This window comes from Arvicanthis niloticus, chromosome 3 (genome assembly GCF_011762505.2).
Source record: "Arvicanthis niloticus isolate mArvNil1 chromosome 3, mArvNil1.pat.X, whole genome shotgun sequence".
NCBI lineage: Eukaryota > Metazoa > Chordata > Mammalia > Rodentia > Muridae > Arvicanthis > Arvicanthis niloticus.
This window is the reverse complement of record NC_047660.1, coordinates 53,999,171-54,024,657: the sequence shown is the minus strand read 5'-3', so window position 1 is coordinate 54,024,657 and position 25,487 is coordinate 53,999,171. Positions and strand designations below refer to the sequence as shown.

The 25,487-nt window shown below is 46.5% G+C and overlaps 1 protein-coding gene across 3 annotated transcripts in view; it reads left to right on the top strand.

Moving 5' to 3' along the window:
• Positions 1–2,671: 2,671 nt before the first annotated feature.
• The window catches only part of Znf395 (zinc finger protein 395), a 41,714-nt gene continuing 18,898 nt past the window's right edge, over positions 2,672–25,487 (top strand). For 2 of the 3 annotated variants that reach the window (XM_034498767.2, XM_076930833.1), the window contains exon 1: positions 2,672–3,093. The gene's annotated coding sequence lies outside the window, so the exon portion shown is untranslated. Of the gene's footprint in view, positions 3,094–20,272; positions 20,294–25,487 lie in introns of those variants that run through there. The other variant, XM_076930832.1, reaches the window with a different exon arrangement.

Here is a 25,487-nt window from a genome sequence, read left to right as displayed (position 1 = left end):
AAAATAAAAAAAATTAAATAAAATCAGGCTGAGGATTTAGTGGTAGAATGCTTGTCCAGCAGTTACAAAACCCTGGGTTTAATCTCCAGTACTGCAAAAATAAATTAGTAAGTAAATAAATATCAGTAATGGTGGTACAGAGAGGCAGGTGGATTTCTGTGAGTTTAAGGTCAGGTGGGGCTATATGGAGAGTCTCTGTCTTAAAAAAAAAAGCAAATAAATAAATAAATAAATAAATAAATAAATGAATAAATAAAAATTATAAAAAGGAGAAGTCGGGCCAGAGATAGCTCAGTTGGTAACTTGATTGCCCAGTATGCATGAATGAAGTCCTGGGTTTGGTTCCCAATGAAACATAAATGGGTGTCAGTGCCTGCCTGTGGCCCCTGTCCTTGGGTAGTAGAAGAACCCTTATCTATGTAAAAATCTCAGACCAGGCCTACCAACAATGCTAAAGGTTCTGTCTCAGAAAGCACAGTTAAACAAAAGCCAAAGCCCACCCTCCCCCCACTCCAAACACATCCTAGCCATCTAAATCTGTGGTGCTCCTCATAGTCTAGCTGGAGACCTACTCTGTGCATGCACCTTTCATTTAGCTCCGTGAGCCTTTCTGAAGCCCTGGGTTTTACTATGAAGACTCATTTCCCTTTCGTCTCAGACACCCTAGTCCCTGGGCTGCAATTAACAATTGCATATTTTGTTTTCTGTATTGCTCCTCAATTATGAGTGAGCAGCAGTCTGCTCTTGAGGAGGCCAAGTGTTCCTTGGGGCAGGGACTATATTGCAAACTTCAGGATGATCAAGAGAGACTTGAGAGCGGTGACTATACAGTTGCATTTGAGGACAACTGGGATCATGAACAGAGAGCTTCACATAGACTGTGTATGTTCCTTTAATAATAAAGTATACAATTCCAGTCCACATTTTCATGTTAAGAGAAGGCTTTGTGTATTAAATAAAGTCATTTATGTGATTCCCTACAATACTGTATTATTAGCTCAAAACAGAACTCTTTCCTGAGGTTGAGAATCAAAAGGGAGCAGTAGTCTTGGGTGAATTACACCCTGGGCAGGACTGTCCTAGAGTAGGTAAGGCAGGCATTTTAGACTAGTTAATTCATCCATGTGGGGGCTGTTTTTTTATTTGTTTGTTTTTGTTTTGTTTTGTTTTTTCGAGACAGGATTTCTCTATGTAGCCCTGGCTGTCCTGGAACTCATTCTGTAGACCAGGCTGGCCTCGAAGTCCGCCTGCCTCTGCCTCCCCAGTGCTGGGATTAAAGGTGTGTGCCACCACCGACCAGCATGTGGGGCTATTCTGTATACAGCAGGATATTGGTGACATCCTTGATCTTTAGCAGCTTAGATATTAGTAGTGGGAGACCCTTGCAACAACAGTAGAAAATATTTCCAGATATTTTAAGGACAAATTAATATTATTAGGAACAAAAATCACCCCTAGTTGTGAAGTTTTGATTCCAGTTGGATAATTTTATTTCAACAAATAGTTGAAGGCAGGAAAAGGGACATACTACTTTTTAAAAAATTATTTATTGTGTATGTGCAGGTCTGAGGATAACTTGCTGGAGTTGATTCCCTCCGCTGCCTTGTGCATACTGGGCCTCTAACTTGGGACATCAGGCTTTGGCCACAAGCAGTCACCCACTGAGACCTCTTGCCAGTCCCTAGGACATGGTGTTTTTTTATTTGCTGTGAGCTAGGAACTATCTCTAGTTACTCTGCTTTGTTTTATAGATCAAGAAGCTGATATTTAGGGTTGAACCTGTTGAAGAAGCCAATGCTAATTCAGCACTTAAAATGGGATGTGATTTCCAAAACTTTACTAGCACACCACTGCCTCCCAGAAACACAGGAAGTCCAAAATTGGAGGTGAACTGCAACTTCAAAATATTTTAAAACTTTTTTTTTTTGAGAAGGGAGGGGCTATTACTTTTAGTCATTAAATTTGATTGTAAATACACACACACACACACACACACACACACACACATACACACACACACACACATACACACACACACACACACACACACACTTAGACACGCCCCTCTCTACCGTCCTTGGCCTTATCTAGAAAAAACACAGAACTACACAATGGAACAGCTTCGATTCTCCCTGTTACAAATTATCCAAAAGCCAGTGCCTAACGGTGCCAAAAAGCAACCGGTATTGTTTACACAAGGGTTGAAGGCTAATAGTTAACTTTCTCCCATTTAATTCCAGAAACAGTAAACATCGCCTCTCGTTACAACTACAAACGAATAAATGTCATAAAACCGGGGAAGAACACTCTTGGTCCAAAGAGAAATGGAAAGGCTAGGTTTTCAAGCGCTTCCGCCCTCGCGCGCCGCCTCCCGCTACCCGGCCTCGGGTCCTTGTCGCCCTCGCCAAGCTCCTGTCCCTGGCGCCTAGAGCTTCTGGCTTCCTTTCCCGCCCTGGGGCTCGCTGGAAAAACAACAGCCAGAAACTTTGGCTGGGTTTGCAGTTCACTTGGGCGAAAAAAAAAAAAAAAGAAAAAAGAAAAGAAAAGAAAAAAAAAAAAAGAAAAAGAAAGAAAAAAAAGAAAGAAAAAAGGAGGAGCGGGGGTAGCAGAATCGCTAGTTCGGTTCCGGGTGGTGTTGAACGTTCGGATTTCGGGGTGGGGGCTGGGGAAGTGGGTCACAACTCGGTCAGGTTCAAGTGCGCATGTGTGAGAGGAGTCGCTCCAGCACTTATTGAGCGCCCACTGTGTACTGCCAAGCAGGATTTGTGGAACGCGCGCGCGCGCGCCCGTGGCTGGGGGGCGCGCGAGCCGTGCGCGCGCGTGGCCGGGGGTGTGTCCCCGCGTCTGCCTGGCTCGCGGGCGGACTGGCTGCGAGCCGCTCGGCGCGCTCCCTTCCCGGGCGGGGGAATCCGGGCCGGGTTGTGGCCGCGGCCGCGTACGTGAGCGCAGTGTCCCGGAGAGGGAGGGCAGGCCGGCCAGGTGGGCGCGAAGGCGGCGGCGCGGGAGGCGGCGCAGTGCAGGGGCCGCGCCGGTGGCGGGCAGGGCCGCGGCCGCTGCAGGGAGCTGAGCTGTCCGGGCCGGTGGCCGGCCGAGGTGAGCTGCGCGCGGGACCTCGCAGAGGTTGCAGCCCGGGTTTGGGGCCGACAGTCGAGGGTGGGTGGGGGACCCAGGAGGCTCGCGCGGCCCGGGCGGGACCGGGGCTGCTGCGGCGCTGGCGGGGTGACTGGGTGGGGGTGGCCGCTCGCCCTCTCACGCGTCGCCTTGTTTATGTCGCGGGTCCTACGGCCGGATCTCCCTTCTAACTTTGAGGGGTGGCCGGGAGTGGCCTCGCGGGACCACACTGACCTGTTAACCTGCTCCCTTTCCGGCTGGGCCGTCAGCCCTGCGCTCCGCGCGCCTCTGCCCTCTCCAGAACCAGAGAGCGCGGTGCTGCGGGACTGGCCTCGCGACACACCCTCTCTCAACCCCTTTCTTGCGGCCCCCTTCGCCGCCCCCTTGGCTCTAAGCCTTCCGGGCTCACCCCAGGTCCCTCCCTGGCCGTGGCACTGTGGGCCTCTGGAGTGGCCCATGGGGGCCTGGAAAGGGAGTTTGTCATGGGCAAACAAATTCCAAGGCTTCCTGCCTGGGAGTTAAGGCTCTGCGCCTTCACTTTAGGGCCCACTTGGAGATCTAAAAAGACCCACCTGCCAGCAATCCTGCGCGAGCGCTGTTTTCCATCCCTCCCTTTCCTGTGGTTCTGGAGGACTTCCACCAGGCATGGGTTCCCATGATGCCAGGCCGTGGCACAGGGGCTATCTATAGTTCTTCACTGCATTCTGCACTCTCCCTTAACAGAAAGGTGTAAAGTGGAGCAGTTGGTTTCAAAGTGTGCAATCAACAGGTATCTTAGCCCCAGGACATCCTCCTAAGGGGGTGTGTAAATAGAGGTTCTTGCTTTGCAAGGGTGAAACGCAAGGACATTGGTTAACCCACAGGTACCTCTGAGAAGCCACTCTGCCCTCTTCCCACTGCCAAGCTTTCTGGATGATGTTTAGAGGCCCATGAAAAGTCTAAGGTCTCTCTGTAAGCTACAAGACTAGAGAGAAATGATTTGAGGGCTCAAATTTAAATGAACGTGCTATGGTTGCAAAGTTAATGAACCCATTGAGGCACAGGAGGCGTGGTAGTTAAAGGTGGGAAGGGAATACAGCGCTCAGTTTGGAATAATTTCCACCTGTGGATAATTCCCTGTCAAGTCAGAAGGAAGAGTTCACAGATGACAAGCTTGCAGAAGGATGTCCAGGGGCTTGCTTGTCTCAGTGAGAAAGGTGCCAGAAGAGACAGAGATAATTCCCTCCAGGGCTTACAATCTCTCGGAGGACATAGAAAGACTTGAGCACGTGAAATAAGACTCCAGATGGGGCACAGTTAGTTGTCACAACGCCAGGCGCAGAACTGGGTGCTGTGGAGGTCACAGGGAGGGAGCTACGGACTGGGATTACTGGGCCTGTGCGTTGTGCGTCCTTGAAAGATGAGATTTATGGAAATGGGATACAAAGTGGAGATGAATATGGGTTTCTCTAGAGACCAGGAGATGGCCTTGGCCCTCCTGGAATGTTTCCTGAACAGTAAGAGATAGAGAGGAACAGTGACTGAAACTGTGAAAGTCCTAGAAAGTCAGACTGAGGAATTAGAGTTCTATCCAAAGTGGACTGGGAAGACATTAGGCTAGGGGGTGAGGTAACAAGGGTATTGGTAAAGACTTTTGAATCTGATGTTAGGAGACAGACCAGTAAGTAGCCTGTTGCACTTTTGGAGTGCTATGGGTTTGGACTTGGTTTTACTGGAAGACGCTGCTGTTAAAATAATCTGTTGACAGGGGCAGGCTGAAGGGAAGAAGTGAATGGGAATTAATTCCTGGAGGAAGCCGATCCCACACCAGGGCCTGGGGCTGCTGTAGTTGGTAACTGGACTCGGAAATGTGTATTTTGTAGGGAAGATAATTGCCACTTGGGCTCTAGAGAAGTCTCTTGTGTTTTGCCAGGTTATCCAGATGTCCGTATGTAGGTGCTAGGAACTGTGGCTGTGATAGGTGGGAGCTCTGGAGAGGAGCGGATGGAAACCAGTCAGGGAACTCTGGGAGCAAGCTGGGAGTTGTCTTGGTCATAGGAGCAGCAGAGAATTCATGCGGGACTGAGGGTCTGACCCTCAGGGCTTCTGTTTTGACCTCCTTTTACTGGACACTGTCTGGATTTGGCCCTGGAGGTGGAGGAGCAATGCTGGGGAGTGGGCTTCTTAGGGAAATGAGGCCATTTATCTAACTGCGGGGTGGGTGGGTGTGTATGGAGGGAAGTGGAGTGGGCTTTGCTGGAGAAGAATGTTATAGGCTCTGCTGACTGCTGAACTTTACTCTTTACAGAGATATTAAGGTAAGTCGCCTGCGCTGTTTGTGCAGGGGGAGGGATGAACAGCAAGACAACCTAAAGGAAGACAGAGGAATTTAGGATCTTTTGTAGGCCTGGCTTATCCTAGTCCCATCCAGTTACCCCTTCCCAGGGTTCTGGTGAGGAGAAGGCATAGAAGGGAACCCGAATTTCTTTTTATTTTTTATTTTTTCCTGAGCTCTGGATCCTGCTCTTTTTTTGCAAGAGTGACTTAGGGTGATTTGCTGAACTAATCCCTCGAGCCTCAGCTTGCAACATCCAAATTTGAAGGATGATTGCAAAAGGCGGTGGAGTGAGCTGGGACCGGTGTTTCAGATGCTTATGTCTCTGAGATGCAGAATCAGTGGATTGAGGGGAAGAGGAGCTTGAGGGATGGGGACTGGAGGCCATAAGGGCCATATTCTTTCTTACCGTCTCCTTTTCTTGCCTTTGGTCCGTTCCCCTTTCTTCTTTCCTTTTCTTTTCTCTTCCCTTGTCTTCTCTTTTTTCTCTTCCCTCCCCTTCTTTTCCCTTTCCTGTTCTTCCTTCCTTTCCCTTCCCCCTCTCCTATCCTTCTTGCTCTGTAGCCCAGGAGCCTTAAATTCACAGCAATCCTCCTGCCTTGGCAGGCCTGAGCCATCACAGGCATTTTTTTCTTATGGTGACTAGTTGTGCAGAGCAGACAGAAGTTGAATTCTCTGGCTCATTATAGGGCAGTGTTTGTATGCAGTTGTGGCTATAAACTAAGGTAAGAAAGAAAGTTGAGGGCGGACAAGATGGCTCAGTGAACAGCGGGGCTTGATGTTGAGCCTGCTGACCTGACTTTGATCCGGAGAATTCACATGGTGGAAGGAAAGAACCAACTCCTGCAGGTGCAGTCAGTCTATCTCTCTCTGTCTCTGTCTCTCTCTGTCTCTCTCTGTCTGTCTGTCTGTCTCTCTCTCATAGTGTCTTTCTAAATGTAAAATAATGAAAGGAAATTTATGTTATGACTTTATATGCCTAATGTAAAAATCTATTTCAGTTTGTGAAGTCTTCTTTTCTTGGTGCAACCTTGGGCTTTTTTATTGTCTGTTCTGTTGCTTTTCACCAAAAAATTCTTTTCTTTCCCACCAACTTGCTCCAATCACTCTCCAGTGGCTCATAATCCACTCACAGTTTGAAATGCATTGGGAGACTTTCCACATTCTTGAACTATTTATGAAGCAGCCTGTGTGTAGAGCTACACCTCCCAGGGCTGAAGGTAGCTGAAAGCCCAACAAAGAGTTGGGGTTTATGGTCTAGCTGGAGAGATAAGATATAAACTGGAGATTCCACAAGGCAGAGTGTTAAATGCCAAGATGAGAAATTAGTATTGGAAAGGGCTAGAGAAGTGGGCAGAGGAGGGCGGGGCTGCTCAGTGGTGTGTGCTGATGGACCTGGGAATAACCAAGTCTGGGAGGATCTCAGAGCTGCATGGTAGTGAGTGAGGCCTGGGGCTAAGAATGTATACTGTGGTTGTGTGTGAGTGGAAACTCTTCTTTGTGAAAGAGGAGGACAGGAAAAGTGGTTTAGGGTCATGTGTAGTGTAGGGCTTGGGCATGTGTGACAGGTCAGGTGACTTATAGGTTAGACAACACCAAAGTTCCAAAGGTTTCCTTCCCTCTCCTCTCCTCTCCTTTCCTTTCTCTCTTTTTTCCCTTCCTTCCTTCCTTCCTTCCTTCCTTCCTCTCACCCTCCCTCTTCTCTCCTCTCTCCCCTCTCTTCTCTTCTCTTCTTCTTCTTCTTCTTCTTCTTCTTCTTCTTCTTCTTCTTCTTCTCTCTCTCTCTCTCTCTCTCTCTCTCTCTCTCTCTCTCTCTCTCTCTCTCTCTCTTTCTTTGAGATAGAGTTTCACTATGTATCCCTGCCTATTGTCTCCCACTCACAGAGATCTGCCTGCTTCTGCCTCCAGAGTGCTGGGATTAAAGGCATGCATCACCACGCCTGAGCACCATGTTTTTGTTTTTTTTTTTTTTTTTTTTTTTTTTTTTTAAATGGAGCAGTCCAAAAAAAAACCTCTGGGTTTGGGGTTTTGAGGAATCAAACATGGCAGCTCTCTCAAGTTGAGGCATATGTGCCTGCTGAGTACAAAAGACAGGCGTTATAATCCCCTGCTGGCTTGGTCTCAGTGTTCCCTGGTGCTTTGAAGTGGTCTTTGCATTCTTTGCATATATCCACATTTGGCTTTGGGACCTCAGGTTTCAAGACCTTTAAATGCCAAGGCAGGGAGCCTGGGATCTATGTCATGAGCTCTGGCTGGTCATTGGAAGATTCTGTAAGGGCATGACATGGAATCTGCTGGGATAGACGTGTGTTATGCAAATCAGAGGCTGTTGCTCCTGAGGAGGATGGAGCCTGGAAATATTTTATATGATCAGAACTGTAGTTTCTTAGATTTATTTTTATGTATGAGTGTTTTGTCTTGCATGTATGTGTGTACACCACATGTGTAGTGCATATGGCAGCCAGGAGAAGATGTTGGATCTCCTAGAATGGAGTTAGGACTGTGAATCTCCATGTGGCTCCTGGGACTAGAATCTGGGTCCTCTGCAAGAGCAGAAAGTGCTCTTAACCATTGAACCATCTTTGCAGCCCCTTCTCCTTCTCCTTCTCCTCCTCCTCCTCCTCCTCCTCCTCCTCCTCCTCCTCCTCCTCCTCCTCCTCCTCCTCTTCCTCTTTCTTCTCTCTCTCTCTCTCTCTCTCTCTCTCTCTCTCTCTCTCTCTCTCTCGGATTTATTTTATGTATGTGAGTACACTGTAGCTGTCTTCAGACACACCAGAAGAGGGCATCTGATCCCATTACAGATGGTTGTGAGCCACCATGTGGTTGCTGGGAATTGAACTCAGGACCTCTGGAAGAGCAGCCAGCTCTTAACCACTGAGCCATTTCTCCAGCTCGCCCTTCCTTCCTTCCTTCCTTCCTTCCTTCCTTCCTTCCTTCCTTCCTTCCTTCCTCTTTCTTTCTTTCTTTCTTTCTTTCTTTCTTTCTTTCTTTCTTTCTTTCTTTCTTTCTTTTTGAGACAGTGTTTCTTTCTCTGTGTAGCTCTGGCTGTCCTGGAACTCGATCTATAGAACAGACTGGCCTTGAATTCACAGAAATCTGCCTGTCTCTGCCTTCCCAAATGCTAGGACCAAAGGTGTTTTTTTTTTTTTTTTTTTTTTTTTTTTTTTTTTTTTTTTTTTAAGCAAATGTCCACTGGATAAGTAAGAGTGACACTTGTTTCTAGGGTTACCAGGGTCTCACTAGCATTTTCACTGTAGGCTCGCATGCTTAGGTGACTCTGGGGATAATATTTAAGGGTGATGATAACCCGGTGAGATGTTGTGTCAGGACTGTCAAATGCTGTGAGGCAGTGGATTTCTCAGGACCTGTGTCTCTGTGAGACAGTACTAAAGGAGGAGTAAGAAAGGCCAATCCGTCTCTCTCTGATTTTTTTTTTTTTTTAAACCTGTCATGGCTCCAGGATTCAGGGAGGCTGCAGAATAGTTGGTTCAAGTCTAGGTAGTAATCTGGAAATGACTCCAGGAAAACTAGTCTGGTTTGGTGACCATCTGAAGTGAATAAATTCAGGTTTTTGGAATCTAGAACATTCTAGTGTATTCTGAAGAATCCATAGTCACCTGTGATTCAGAGGCATTCCCACCTGAGCTGCAGGTGAGAGGGCCTGGCAAATAGTCACTCATTTTTGTTTTTGTATAGGTAGGATAAAATTCAATTATTTAAAAGAATATTGTTTTGATAGTATAAAAAACGAAGTTGGAAGCTTGGCTTGGTGGCTCATAGCACTTTGGAGGGGGAAGTAGGACTGTAAGTTTGAGGCTAGCCTGGGCTACATAGACTTTGGGGGAAATTTTTTTTTTGAAGTTTAACTGTATTCTGTTTTTTCTTTAAATGTGTCTGTAGTATGCAGAGTAGTCAGAAGTCAGCTGAGTCCTATCAAACTAAATTAATTTTCTGTTTTATGTGATGACTAAGGGTTAGCAGCTATGTTACAATTTGGCTTTAGTAAACTTTTTTTAAAAATTATTTTTATTTTTAAAAATCAGCTTATAATGTGTTAGATACCATTGTGCCTTTTTGAGCAAGGTGTGGCTTGCTCTCTCTGTGGCTCCCCTTCCCCATCTCCTCACCCCTGCTACATCCATTGTCCTTTGTATCCCCTTGAGACCCAGAGATTATTCTCTTTGTGTCCCATGTGTCCTCTTGCCTCTGCCTCTCCATCTTCCTTCAGTCCCCAGTGTTACTGGGGACTCTTTGAGTTCTTTTCTAGATGCTTATATTCAATTTGTAAAGTATTTAACACCCCTTCCCTCCAGACAGGGTTTGTCTGTGTAGCCCTGACTGTCCTGGAACTTACTCTACAGACCAGGATGGCCTTGAACTCACAGAAGTCTGTCTGCTTAATGTCTCCTGAGTGCTGGAACCAAAGTTCTGTGTGCCACCCAGCTGTGTTTAACACTTAAAAAAAGACACACACACACACACACACACACACACACACGTTCATATTAAAATCATAGGTGGTAAAGTGTGGTGGGCTGCGCGGTCTTTAATTTGACAATTACATGCTAGAAGTCCACCTCAAGGGAGGTATGAATGTAAAAGCTGTAAGATGCTGTCGATTGGTTCAGCATTTCTCTGGTGTTGGGGGGTGTTGATGTTTATCCAGTTTAAGAGTCACAGAAGTAAACCAAGGTTCAGACTCATCGAGAACGAGGATCGTGAATTAGAAAGAAATTCAGTAATGAATGAATGTCTAGGGACTTGAAAGATTTTGAACGTAGAGGTAAAGACACTTGTTTCAATGCAACCAAGTGTGATCTCTGGACGCATGTAAAGGTCCTCTGACCTCTACACACAGTCCATGGTGTGCGTGCGTGACCCACCGTCATGCACATATGGTATAATACTTAGAAAATTAAAACAAAATTGAGCTTTTAAAATGTTGTTTTGAAATGTTTATGCATTGTGATCAGAAGTTCCTCTTCTGAGACCCTGTCCAAGTGTAGATGATGTTGTACACAGAGATTACCCAGAAATCAGAGAATATGTATTGAAAAATGATGTCATTATGTAGCCCAAGATGGCCTCAGGTTCTTACCAGCCCTCCTGCCTCCACCTCCTAAGTGGTGGGATTACAGGCATGTGTAACTGTAAATGAGTTCTGGTGGATGCATTTTATGATGATGGAATACTACAAGGTCATGAAAAGTAATACTTAGGGGTCGTTTAAAAAATAATGGAGACAGTGTTTGTGCCCAAGGTTCATTTGTAAGATGAACTCAAATGTTTGGTAAAAAGCAGTGGCAGAGGATGAAGGACATGACGTGTGCTCTTGACACTAATCCGGCGACACACACTGATTCTGCCTCTAAAGCTGGCGGGCCTTCAGGCCTCTAACTGCAGAGTCTGAGAGCAGGTCACAGTTCAGCACATAGAAGGGTTTCCAGTTGGCAGGCTGTCCAACAGTGGACATGACTGCCTGTGCGGTAGTGAGCTTCCCATTGTTGGGTGCATTCAAGTTGGATCTAAGCTACCGATCAGGGATGTTTAGAAAAGAAGGAAACCAAGGTGCTCTCTAGAGCCTGTTTCAGTTTTCAGTGACTCCGTGACTTGTCACAGCTGAGGGATGACTTGGAATGGTGGCTGTACCTCTTGAGTCAGTATCACTACATAGAAAGTTTCTACTCTGTTTTTTCAGTATTGGGGATGGAACCTGGACCTCACACCAAGACAAGCACGGGGTTCATATCCCAGCCTGGTTCTAGCCTTTTTGAGATGGGTTGAGACTTGTTTTGTGATTGTTATAATTGAATTCAGTCCTCAGGAGAGGTAAGGAAGTAGGGGAGATGGCAGATCATAATAAACATTCTACTCTGTTGATTTTTTTTTTTTAATTTTTGAGCATGTGTGTTGTGTGTATGTATGATTACATGTATATGGACATGTGTGTGTGAGCATGGATGTAGAGGCCAGACTTGGCCACTGGGTGTCTTCTCAGCTGTTCCCCATGTTAGCTAGCTATTGAGGCAGGGTCTCTTATAGGTCATAGAGCTCACTGACTCTGGCTAGTGTTGTGGTAAATCTCCAACCCAGATAAGACCGGTCAAAGAAAACACAACTCAATAATTATGAATACAAACTGCATGCCTAGATTGGGCAGATTCACCACTACACTACTCTATTCCTCAGCTATGAGATCCCTTATAACTTGCAGTTTTTCCAGGCCGAGTGCCTGTCCTTCCACCTCCTGCTCCTCTGTTGTCTTCCCCACCCCCTTCCTCTCTCTTTCTCCTCTCCCCCACAAGCCTTTTTTCTCCACCTCCCCTTCTCTGCCCAATCACTGGCTTTAGCCTTTATTTTATTAATTAAGGTGGACAGAAGGTTCACAAGAAGTCACCTGTGTACTGATTCTCTCCTCCTCTGCAGCCCCTCCCAGGAAAGTGGAATTAGCATCAAACTACAAGGCTGGGCTACCCACCACAGGCTAGTCTAGCTAGTGAGATTGTAGTCGGGATCTTCTGTCTCTGTCTCCTGAGGGTTGGAATTACAAGTACCAGCAAGTTTGCTCTGATTTTATGGGGGTCTGAACCCCTGTCCTCAAGGCAAGTTCTTCATCCACTGAGCTGTCTCCTCAACCTTTAGCTTTACGTGTTTGTGTGTGTGTGTGTGTGTGTGTGTGAGTGAGTGTGTGTGACAGGGTCTCACCATGTAGCCTTGGCTAGCATGGTACTTTCTATGTAGACTAGGCTGGTCTTGAACTCAACAGAGATTCACCTGTCCCTGCTTCCCAAGTGCTGGGATTAGCTAAGGGCCACCATACCTAGCCTCCTCCTTTTCTTTTTTGAGATAATTTCTCACACAGCACAAGCTGTACTCATACTCACAGCTGTGATCTTGCCTCAGTCTTAGAAGCACAGGTCTGAGCCACACCACCAGTCTGGATGTTTGGGGTGACTTTTGCTGTTGTTGGTACTGCTTGGACTGCCTTGCAGTGGGTTAATTCCAGCTCCTTAGAGACTGTATTGGTTGAGTTTATCTTCCAGGACTGTCACAAGCTGATTTCTGTCTCCATGTGGTTCATGCTCCTATTTTGGCATTTGAAGAACCATCATTTGACAAGAAGCACTCTGTTCATATGGATAAAGTAATTCAGAGCCCAGCAACTCCAGTGCCACTTGAGATGTGTGTAAAGTGATTATGAAGGATTTGGTTGTGTAGAACTGAAACAAGATATTTGTACACTTGTTTGTTTTTGACACAGGTCTTAGTATGTGTTTTTGATGGTCTTGAACTTATGACCCTCCTGTGTCTGTCTTCTGAGTTCTAGGATTACAGGCATAGAATGACTGCTGAACCTGGCTGAGATTATCGATGTGGATGGTTAAGTCTGGCTGTTGCTCACGCGGGATGATGGGCCAGCTCTCCTTTATTTTCATGTTGCTTGTGCTTTACCTGGTGTCTGTACTTGTCTAGATGCTGGAAATTGGTTCTTTGGTCCACATGTTGTGGTTATGGAGAAAAGTTAGACTAACATGTAATTCTTTGTGTGTGATGTTGAGGATAGACCCTAAGGTCTAAGGTCTTATACTTGCTAGATAAGGGCTGTACCAGTAAGCTACATTCCTAGTCCTAGTGTGTGTGTGTGTGTGTGTGTGTGTGTGTGTGTAGGGCAAAGGGCAACCTCAGGTATTGTCCAGTTTTTTGTTTGTTTGTTTGTTTTGTTTTGTTTGAAATAGGGTCTCACTGGCCTGGAACTTGCCTGTCAGCCTGTCTACAAGTGTAGTATGCCTGGCTTTTATTTATTTATTTTTTTAGCATAGATTCTGGGGATCAAACTCAGATCCTGCCCTATATTCCCTTTGTTGGCGACAGAGTATGTAGTAGTACAATAGGCCTGCGATATCTTACCTTGTATCCCAGATGGGCTTTGAACACTCCATCTTCCTGCTTCAGCTTCTCAGATGCTGGGATTACAAGTAGAGATAGCCACATCCAGAAACTTTTTCCTTTTTTAAAATTAAAAAAGCAAACTGGGAAGAATCAGCAGTTCTCAGTTTTATTTTGTTCTCTGAGTACTGGGAAGTCATAAAACTTGGTTAAAAACAGCCAGTCAGTGGCTAAATGTAGGCAGTAATAAAACTTTTTCTCCTCCCCCTCCCTCTTTTCTGAGACAGGGTTTCTCTGTGTAGCCCTGGCTATCTGAAACTCGTAGACTAGGCTGGCCTCGAACTCTCAACAAGAGAGAGTTCTGCCTCTCCTTACCAAGTAGTCGGATTAAAGGCATTTGTCGCCACCACCCGGCTTTTTTTTTTTAGCTTTATTTATTTAATGTGTATGAGATTTGCCTGAATGTATGTCAGTGCACCATGTGTGTGCCTCGTGCCTGAGGTAGCCAGAAGAGAGTATCAGAGCCAGTGGTGCTGGAGTTATAGGATAGTTTGAGCCACTAGTGGGTGCTGGGAACCTGAGTCCTACAAGACCTGTAAGTGCTTGTAACCACTGAGCCATCTCTCTAGCCCCTTGTCATCTGTTTTTACGTGACCTCACCGTGCTGTGCGTGCTCCTTACATGGTATAGGATAGGTTTCTAGTGTTCTATAAAACAGGGTCCCGTGGCTTAGCGGTGTTTAAGATTTTAGTTATTATTATTATTATTATTTTTTTTTTTAAAAAAGACTTGGGCCTCTCCACAGAGCTCTGGCTTTCCTGAAACTCAAAATGTAGACCAGGCTGCCTTCAAATTCAGCGATCCATTTAACACAGCCTCTTGAGTGGGGTTAAAGGCGAGCGTTACCACTCCTAGTTGAGGTTTTGTTTTAAAGGTATAATTTAAGTACAGTGAAATTTCAGATTTTTGTGTTCTTTAATTAGCTTTGACAGAAACAATGTGTGTGTGTGTAAATAACACTGTCTGGGGCTGAGGCTGTTATCGCCAGGGTGTGATTTCCTAGCATGCATAAGGCCCTGGGTTGGATCCTCCTGTACAATAGTCAGTCAGTTTCCTGTATAACTAGGTGCCCCCCCCCCCCATTGCTGTAGTGTTTTCCTTATGTGTTGTTTAGGTTCTTCCTCTTCAGTAGCCCAAGGGATCTAGATTGATTCCCAGCTGGAAGAGTCAGAGGAAGCATGATGGGGCAGGAACTGTCTTACTGCTGTGTGCGTGCGTGCCGTGTGCATGCCTATGTGCCTAGGGTGTGTTTTAGCTTGTTGCTTTGGAGCCCTGCAGTGTGGGTTAGAACTGGAACGGCTCCAAGGAGGTCCCTTTGGATTACCAAAGTCCCCATGACATACTCCACCCCCCCACCCCCCCAACTGACATAAAATTTAACCATCTGCAGAGTTTCCACAGAGCTAACTTGAGTAGTGCTTGGGAGATTGAAATAAGATCCATGTTGCAAAACGAGCTGCTGGCTTGAAGCACACACAGTCTGTGCACTGCTGAGCTTGCAGCCTTCTGGCAGGCAGGGGCCAGATTCCAGTGGAAATCACTCTTAACTAAACACATTATTAAAATGTATCGAGCAGGGTCTCAAACTCTTCTTCAAAAAATTAAATGAGTGAGAGTTTTATTGCATAAATAATATATGGACATACTCTCTATAGGGGAAGAAAATGCAGACTTTAAGCAGGCAAAAAAAAAAAAAAAAAAAAAAAAAGGCCTTCTTGACAACCACTTCTAATCTTAGTTTCCCCCGCCCTTTCCCCCCCAGAGGTTAACCACTGTCCTAGGGTTGTTGATATTCTTCGGATGCTTTGCATACTTACAGCTGGGCCTCTAGGACTTAAGAGTCAAAGACACTGTACTGCATGTGGTATACCTTAAGACTGAACAACTGTTTCATTCTTTCCTAACTGATGGACACAGAAGTTACCTCTCATCTTTTTCTGTTCCAAATACCCTCAGAGAAAACATTGTTGCAGCCTTTGCAGATCTTGGGAGGTTTCTCTTGGGTGGGTCCTGAGAAGAGGAGTTCTTGGGTAGTAGGATAAAGATCATACATCCTGATGAAGACATGGGATGGAGGCACTTCTGAATTTAGAGTTACCATGGACAGAAGGATGCCTGCAGTGTACTCTGAGAACAGAATTTAGCGCATGCTAGGTTTGTGTGTTCTCTGGGTCTCACCCGCCATGCAGGCCAAGTGTTGGTAGGTGAGAGAGGTTGGTGTTTAAGAAAGCTGATATCTGGGGCCATGCCCAGAGGTCTTTGGTATGTTGATAGAGCCTGCGTGAAGAAGAGCCACAGGGTGGATGAGCAGTGTGGTGGACCCAAAGTGGGCAAGTCTCAGCTCTTCACTCTCATTGGAGACATGACTCACCTGTGGGTCTTCTCCTTGAGCTCTTCAGAATACCAAGCACGGTTTCACTGCTCAGGCTGGGGTGGGGCACTGAGAGGTAGTTTTAGTTTTCCATGAAAGTGTTTAGACCTTTGCCACACAGGTCACTAATGGTTAATGTTAGAGAAGAAGCTGTGTGTCTTTCTCCTATTTGCACTGTCAGCCATGGATGCCTGCTCTTTGCAGAACTCCTATATGGCACCAATGCTGATTAAGTCCCATTGATGGGGCCAAAGTAGTAATGGAGAGTTATGGCCGTGCTCCTGTTCCAAGGCTAGCTGTGTGCTGATAGGACCGACCACCCATATAAAAGTTAGAACCCTTTATGGTTTGCATGATTTCCTGGGCTTTGCCTTCAGATCCCTCTGCAGGTAGTGAAGGCAGCTTGTATTCTGACCCTAGGACACTAGGGTCATTTGTTCAAACCTAGGAATGCATTCCTGTTCTTGCTTGACAGCCTCAGGTGGCTTCCCTCCTGCTCTCCTACAGGTGTTTGCAGAGGCTACCCTTTTCTGTTCTTTTAGGACTTGGTGTCCAGACCAGCATACTCCCTACCTTCCTTCCACTTGGCAGGTTTTCCCAGTGCTCTCTTGGCTTTGACCTTTTCAGCTTGCCCCGTTCACCACATAGCACAGAGCTTTGCAGGTTGTTTCTTTTTCAGGGGAGTGACCATTGTCCCCAGGGTGGATAGTTTTCTAATTTTATGGGGGTAGTGTCCTTTCCTTCCTTCCTAATTTTTAAAAATTAGTTAACTTTTTTATTTGCAGTGTGTTGGGCAGGATGACTGTCTTTATAAAAAAGATTTATTTGGGGGTTGGAGAGATGGTTCAGTGGTTAAGTGTTGCTGCTTTTCCAGAGGACCTGGGTTCAATTCCCAACAAGCACATGGCAGCTCACACCTGTCTATGACTTCTGTTCCTAGAGATACTACACCCTCACACAGACATACATTCAGTCAAATCACCAATGTGCATAAAAATAATAAAAATAAAAATAAATATATTAAAAAGAAAAGATTTATTTGTATGTATGTGTTTTCCAAGGGTGAGCATGTATCCATGGAAGACAGAGGGACTGGATCCTCTGAGGCATAAAGCTGGAGTTCCAGGCAGTCATGAGCTGCCCCAAGTGTGCTAGGAACTGAACTTAGGGCTTCCGAAATACCAGCAAGCACTCCTGTTTGTTAAGCCATCCTTCCATTCCCCAAATATTTTTTTGTTTTGTTTTGAGATGGGATCTCTCCATGTGAGCCAAATGTTTGCTTAAAATCTTGGTCCTTCTGCTCAGCCCCCCTGCCCCCCCCCCGCCCCACCCCCATGCTGAGATTATGGGTGTGTGTCCTGCATAGAATGCCATTTAGCTTTTGGCCTTTGTGCCCAGAGTAGGATGGCATTCTGATCCATACGGATGCACATGTCCTCGTCTGGGAGTTTTACTGTACTACACTTGCAAGACTTTGGTTTTTTTTTTTTTGGGGGGGGGGGGTTGGTGCCCTCCACTTTCCTTATCAGTGGTAAATTTTGTTTTCTTCTTTTAAATTTTAGTGATTATTTATTGTGTGTATGGGGTGTGGGGAGGACATGTGTGCCACGTATATTAAGTAGAGGTCGGTGGATGACTTACAGAGTTAATTCTCTCCACTGTGTGAACCCTTAGTATGAGACTCAGATTGTTTGGCTTACCTGGTGGCAAGCACCTTTGCCTGCTGAGCCACCTCCCTGGCCAGTATTATAATTTAGTGTTTTTCCCCACTATAATGCCGCCCTGTAGTCTGCCTATAGATTTGACTCTTCACCACTGCCTACAGTTTAATTTCTATTATTTGGTCCCTGTACTTCGGCTTGAATTTAGGGCGCTGTATATGCTAGCCAAGTACTGTATCACAAACCTCATACAGCCTTACTCAAGCCCGTCTCTTTTGTTAGGAGTCTCTCTTGGGGAGATGTTACAAGCATGAAGACCTGGGTTTGAATCTCCAGAACCCACATATAGCAGGCACACACTTCGGTAGTCCCAGGACCCACGTACAGTAGGTACAGTACACACTTTGGCAATTCTAGTGCTTCGCTAGTGAATGGGCAGGGATGGCAGGAGACTCCCTCAAACTTGTGGGTCAGCTAACCTGGTGTTTGCAGGACACCTGCAAACAACAAAGTGGAAGGCAAAGACTAACACCCACTCTGTCCTCCAACCTCCACATGTGCCCTGTAGCATATGTGCAGCTACTCAGTGCACAGACAACAACACACACACCCCTACACACCCACCTCTTTTTTGACTCTTGTTATTGCCCAACTCATTGCTCTAAATGATTGTGTATGTGTGTGTGTATGTACACACACACACACACACACACACACACACACACACACACATATTTTGGTTTTTCGAGACAGGGTTTCTCTGTGTAGCCCTGGCTGTCCTGGAACTCACTCTGTAGACCAGGCTGGCCTCGAACTCAGAAATCCGCCTGCCTCTGCCTCCCAAGTGCTGGGATTAAAGGTGTGCGCCACCACCACCTGGCTCTAAATGATATATTAAACAATTTTTTTTCCTTTCTGATACAAAGATCTCTTTTTATTTTTAACTGGACAGCAAATTTATACCTATTTATAGGTGGTGGCAGTGCGCGTGCGCGTGCGTGCGTGTATGTGTGTGTGTGTCTAACATTTATTGCATAGCTGAGCTGTGTTTGACATGCATTTCCTCATTATCTTCTCTCTCAGACCTGGGGAATCAGAACATTTAGGAAGAAGAGCTTTGAGACAGCAAAAAAACCAAGGCACCCCCTCCGTGTATGTCTGCACGTGTGTGTGTGTGTGTGTGTATGCTTGTGTCTGTCTTTGTGGAGGCCAAGGTTGGGAACCCAAGTGAACCTAGAGCTATCCACTGCTAAGTCCGGCAGCCAGTTTACTCTGTGGGATCCTCTGTCTTTGCTTCTGATTGCTGGATTTCGAAGTGGGCTGCCATGTTTGGCTGGCGTTTACATGGGTTCTAGGGATCCAGATTTTGATCCCCATAGCTCTTTATTAAACCATTTCCTCAGGCCCCCAAAGTATTTTTGAAAACTAAACAAATAGCAGGGAGGTGTTGGCCTTTAGTCCCAGCACTTGGGAGGCAGGAGCAGGAGGCTCTCTGAGTTTGAGGACAGCCTGATCTATAGAGTGCCAGGATAGCCAGGGCTATGTAAAGAAACCCTGTCTTGAAAAATTGTGTGTGTGTGTGTACATCTGTGTGTGTGTGCGTGCACGAGAGAGTATGTGTGTTTTACCATTTCACAGGTACAGTAACTGAGGCATAACAAAAAGGCTTTTTTTTTGTTTTGTTTTGTTTTTTTCCTGAAGGTCACATAGTTGGGCAGTCTGAGCTTAGATGGAGTCTTCTGGGTGGCCCTGCTGTTGGGGGAGCCCCATCCTGGGTCACTGCCTCAGGGCCCATTTCCCCTTTCATGCCACAACCGCCAGTGCCACTTTGACCTCGATGTGACTTAAGATCTTTAACAAGAAGCCTCAAGAGTCATCCCACCTAGGCAGCCTAACCTCTCCTTACTCGTGCATGGCCGTCCTGGCTGTACTGAGAGTTCAGGGCTTTTGGAATCAGATCATCTGAACTCCCAGCTGAGATCTGTCATTTCTGTGTCTGCGGTTCTGGAAGATTGCTCAAACTTCTTGGGGCTCAGTTTGCTTATCTGGAAAATGGGGACGACCAGGGTGCTTATCTTGTGAATTATCCAGGAGGATTAAATGAAGTACAGGTTGTGAACTGCTCAGCGAGTTACTGGAGCTTGGGTAGTTGATCAGCAAAGCTATGGGACTGGTCCTGGGCACAGCCTCTGAAAGACTGTGGTTTGTGTGTCACGTTTCCTACTCCGTGCTTGTCTGTTTATGTTGTAACCAACCGTTCTAGTGAGGTGGACATGAGCAGCTGTGCTCTGGGATCACAGACGTGTGCCTGTACTCTGGGCAGGCCACACACACTTTTGCAAAGCAGGGTTGGAACCATCCTTGTCTTCTTCTTCCACTTAGCATTGTCTTCGGGAGCTAGGCCCTGACACGGCTATGTCAGCAGATGGCTGGGGGCAGGGGCTATGCTCAGTGGTACTGCTGGCCCCAGGTTTCTGGTGAGTCAGTGCTCAAGTGTGTCTTTGCGCCAGTGTGGGCCGGATCTGCTCCACGAGGCTGGCCAGGCCACACCCCGGGGAAGTTTGGCAGTCAGCCTTGAATACCCTGGGCAGGGCCCCAAGACAGATGTAGGCACAGGGGAGTGAGCAGGGGAGCAGTCCATGGTTGGAGAGAGGTGACAGGCGCCTGATCATGTGGGAGACAGGCAGGCCCTCGTCTGGACTCCCCAAATGTCTGTCTAGGCTTACACTGAGCGTGGTCTGAGGACTGAACCCAGGGGCTTTGTTGACCAGGAGGCCTCTGACAGCAAGAGGTTGGATTTCTTTTCCCCCCATCTTGCTGAAGTCAGCTTGGTTGGGATTTCAGTTAATTAGTGGCTCACCCATGGCAGGCTTTTGGATTCCCTTGAGAGTAAGTAGTTGTATTTCAGGTTCTGGTAGGGTACCCTGGTGCAAAGCCGGCTCCTGGATGGCTGCTGCTGGGCAGTGGCTGTGTCTAGCTCAGAGTCCCTTGCTATGTTAAATAGCATGGGCCTCACGGCCATGAGAGGGTCGTGGTCCTTCTGGAGTTGGTGCAGTATGCAGGATTGGCTCAGCGAGGCGGACACAGTCTCACCTTCACAGGTGAGGTGTGCAGCTGCAGACTTAAAGGTGGTAGTTGTTGGTGGCTTCTGGAGTGGACACTGATTCCTGAGGGGTATGTAGGTGGTGCCTTGATCTCCACCCTCCTTGTTGAGTGTCTCTGCAGGCACAGTGTCTCTTGTGTGTGTGTTTGCACTGTTTGTCATTGCTAGTTGTAAATCTCATACAACAGCCTGGTGCCTGAATCAGTGGCACATTTGCTGGCACCTGAAGCCTGGTTCTCCACCACGCGGAAGGTGCAGGGCTGTCGGATGACCTATCGATTCAGCCAGGAGCATTGCCAGGTACTTTGGCTCTTCCCCCAAGCCCGTCGCTTGTTTGTTTGGCCTTGTCAGGGAATGTGGTAATTCACAGGAGTGACGTCTGAACCCTGTAGCCGCCTCTTCTAATGGGTTCACTGTCAGCAGCCATTCTGTTCATTTGGCATCCCCAGGGTCTGAGGTTAATCCTTGCAAATGGTGGCCAAGTTCTAAAGGGTATTTGCTCTTGTAAAACAGAATTATATCCTATGCTCTGCTTCCTTCTTCAAGGTGGAAAACATCACCTGTGAATGTCAGGAAGGACCTTGGGTGCTGCTAACAGTAGCTTCCCTTTCTAGTTAAACTCATGTGGCTGCTTTATGTTTTGGGGTGTGGATCTTGCTAGCCTGGCTTGTCACTCCTTCAGGTGCTTCTCATAGACCCTTCCAGGTGAAAAATCACTCTCCTTTCCTCCAGAGGCCCCTTCCTTTCCTGAGCTACCCTCCCTATACCCCAGGAGGGGCCAGCAAAGCTGTAAATGTACCCCCACCCCGTTCATAGGGTGATCTTGGGCAAATGAGTGGCTTTCTTAAGGGACCTTACTTAGCTACAAAGCAGGGGTGCCACTGTCCCTCCAAATTAAAAATGATTTTACATTCACTCACCGTGTGCCTGTGCATGTGCCCGAGCATGTGGAGGGCTGTCAGAAGACAGCCTAGTCTGCAGGAGTTGGTTCTAGTCTTCTACCATGTGAGTCTTAGGGATCAAGTCCAGGTTTGGTGACAGGCACCTTTGCCCTTGAGCCATCCTCCATGCTTTATTGGGTTACTAGGGTAGGGTAAGGGGTCAGGAAAGTACAGTAGCCCCAAATTGTCTGTTAAATTGAGGGTAGACAAGGAGCCACCTGAGTGTTCCTCCTTCGCTCCTTCGAGCCAGCACTAGGCTCCCAAGCTTGCTGTGAAAAGCCACAGCGCTGCCAGCTGTCTGGGGCCTGCCTCCCTGGGGAGACTCTGCTCCTAGTTTCCTCCCCTGAGACCTGGCTCTGGGGAGAATGCCAAGTCAGCACTCCTTTATCTCCCTGTCTCCTCCGGGGAGGAGTTTGAGCCCAGTTTCAGTCAGGTTTAACCACAACATTCCCTCTCTGTTATGTATTTATTTATTTTTTGCTGGTTGAAACAGGGTCTTACTATGCTGCCTAGGCTGTTCTCTGCTTCAGCCTCCTCAGTACCCAGGACTATAGGGATAGCACCTATATATTGCCTGGTTTTTGCCTGTTCTTTGTGTGTGTGTGTGTGTGTGTGTGTGTGTGTTTTCAGAGCTAGGGATTGAACCCAGAGCCTTGGTACATGCTAGTCAAATGCTGGCTACCACTATCCTTTTCACCTTTTAAAGACTTTGAAACTGAGTCTCCCTAAGTTTCCCAGGCTTACCTTGAACTTACTGTGTAGCTCAGTCAGGCCTTGAACTTGGGATTCTCTTGCCTCAACTTCCTGATTAGCTAGGATCACAGCCCTGCCTGCACTACAAGGCCTATCTCTTACAAAAACAATCTTCGAACCAAGTTTGAGTGCTGTTTAAGACCCAGCCTTGGGCTAGAGAGATGGCTCAGTGGTTAAGGACACTTGTAGCTCTTGCAGAGAACCCAGGTTCTGTTCAGCATCCATATGATGGTTCCCAGCTATCTGAAATGCCAGATCTAGGTGATCTGATGTTGTCTGCTGACCTCTGTGGGAGCCAGGCACGGATGTGGTATACATATAAAACACTCAAGTACATAAAATATGTCTAAAAAAAACAAAACTGTTTTACTTTTTTTATAAATATGTATGAGTGTTTTGCCTGTATGCATGTTTATCACGTGTGCAGTACCCACAGAGGCCATAAGAGGGCAGCAGAACCCGTGTAATTGGAGTTTTGAGCTGCCATGTAGGTGCTGGGAATTGAACATGGGTCCTCTGCAAGAGAAGCAAATACCCTAAACAACAGGGCCATCTCTCCAGCCTTCTGCCTTGCTTTGATGTCTACCTGAATGTCAGGGGAAGCAGCAGGTCTTTTTTAGAAATATTTTTTTGTTTGTTTGTTTCATTTGCAATTGTATTTATGAGTATTTTGCATGCAGTACTCAAGGAGGCCAGCAGAGGGCATCCTCTAAAACTGGAGTTGCAGATGGTTGTGCATTGCCATGTAGGTGCTGGGAACATCACAGGATCCTCTGTTAGAGCAAGTACTCTTAACTGCTGAGCCATCTTTCCAGGCCCCAAACTATTCTTGAATCTGGGCCTTGGGAAGATTTGATTAAAATAACAAACCTTGAGTGACAAGCAAAGTATGATGGTCTGCAAAGAGCTCTGCAGTCCCACTGCTGCAGGTTGAGTATTCCTCAGCAGAAGTGCCTGAGAACAGAAGCATATCAGTTATTGCAGCCTGACCCCAAATTGGGAATATTTGCAAAAATCCATGTCTGAACCCTGAGAGTCATCTGTTTCGTAGTTATATACCTTAAATAGGTAATTTTACCTATTTCTCTTTCACTGTGTGTGTATGTATGTATGTATGTATGGTTACATATATGTATGTGTCATGTGTATAACTAACTGGTGGCCTCTGAGGCCAGAAGAGGGCATTGGATCTCCTGGACCTGTCAGTTGCAAGCTGCCATGTGGGTGCTGGGAACTGAGTGAATCCTGATCCTTTGTGAGAGCAACAACTGCTCTTAACTGCCAAGTGGTCTCCGGAGCTCCCTGCACATCATTTTTAAGGGGCCTGTGTTTTCACGTGTAGTCACATATGGAATTTTCAACGTAGTGGCACTGTACAAGAGCTCTTGGTGTTTGAGGTTTTCAGAGGAGAGCCCTCCCTGGGTGCTAGGTGCTATGTTGAGTATTGTCTCCTTCAGAGAGTCAAGCCAGCAGGACAGTCATGAACAAAGGGCACTGTGTTTCAGAAAGAGCTGGGAGGAGGAGGAGGTAAGTGCAAGGGGCGGGGTGGGGCGGGGCTCGTGTTGCTGGGAGAGCTGTGAACTCCTTCCTTTCCCTCTGTAGCACAGAACTGCCTCTGTCACCCTGTTGAATGCCAGCTGGGCTGTGAGACCCACAGGCATATTTGCTGATCAGGTTCATTTGTTATTTGCTGGAAACCAGATCAGATGACCTGCTTCTCTGGCCCATCGCTGGAATATGAAAATGGCTCTGTTATTTGAGACCATTATTCTTCCTTTCCATTATCCTGTTACATCTGTTACTTGCAACAGTAAGAGGCTTCGTGCTTCGTTACAGGATGCTGTGGAGAGGGATCCAGCCTTGATTCTTGATTGGCTGATTTTATTTAAATTTCACTTTTTTTTTTTTTTTAAATCCTCAGAAAAAGATAATAATTAGAATATCCTGAGAATTCAAACTTTTACTATCTGGACAGCTGATTTGAAATTTTAAAAATTACATGGTATTTTTTAAGTTTTGGGTGTGGGTGTGCATGTCTCAGTACATGTGTCCAGGACAACAGCTTGCAAGACTTGGTTCTTTCTTTCTACCAAGTGTGTCTGGTCAATCAGACTCAGGTTGTTACCCACTCACCAGCCTGAGGCCAGTGGATTTAGAAATACCAAAAAGATCACTAATATATGTTAAATGCTGTGTATCTTGAGTATGGTATGAACATCTTAAGTGTGTATGCTCCCACCGTAAAGCTAATACAGAGGAGCTGGGGAGAGGGCTAGGAAGTGCTCTCTGTGCAGGTGTCACCCCAGCTCTTACAGAGATAGGAGGGGAAAGAACAGAAGCCTGCATGTCCCTAGCCCTGTGTACACCGGTGGGTGATGAGGACAGACGCCTGAGGTTGCCCTCTGACATACATGTGTCCCCAGAGTGTGCACACACATGCACACACACCAAAAAGCCCGATGAATGGCTGAGATGAGAGGTTTTGGGTTAGGGCCTTGGATACATACCCTCACGGGGATTTAGTCATCTTCTTTTAGATTTATTTTTATTTCTAATTACGTGTGTGGCTTGGTGTGTTCATGTTAGTGCAGTTGTCCAAAGAGAGGGCAGAAAATGCTGTCAGGGCTCCTGTGAGTTACCCGACATGGGTGCTGGGAATCAAACTTGGGTCTTCTCTGTAAGAACAGTTCATGCTATGAACTGCTGAGTCCTTTCTCCAGCCTTCTTACTGGGGTTTCTAACTGAAATCAGGTAGAGTTTTCTCCTGTCTCTGGGGAGGAAAAAACCCAAAGTAGGTTGAGTTTTGTTGTTGTTGTTTGTTTGTTTTTGTTTTTCAGATAGTGGTGATGGAATGTGACAAAGGGCAAGTGGCAAAATGTGAGCCAAAATGGTCACAAATGTTTTTGCTCATAATCACTGTTAACACACAGGGGCACACGGCACCTATCAGCCGAAATACTGGCTACCCATTTTTAGAACGAGATCCCCGTGGAGATCTGCTGAAAACAGGAGACACGGTTTCCTGATAATCTATCCTCTGGTTGAATTTAGAACATAACATTGAAAAGCAATTCATGTTACAACAGTAAAGATTTAAAGGAGGAAAAGAAACCTGGTAGTTCTCCAGTAAAGGATGAGGAGAGCACCCAGGATGTTAAGTACTAAAACCAGGCTCCTGACTATGCTCTGGCTGTGAGATCTATAAAGACATGGAAATGGCGTGTGTGTGCGTACGTGTGCACACGTGTGCATGTGTGTGTGTGTGTGTGTGTGTGTGAGAGAGAGA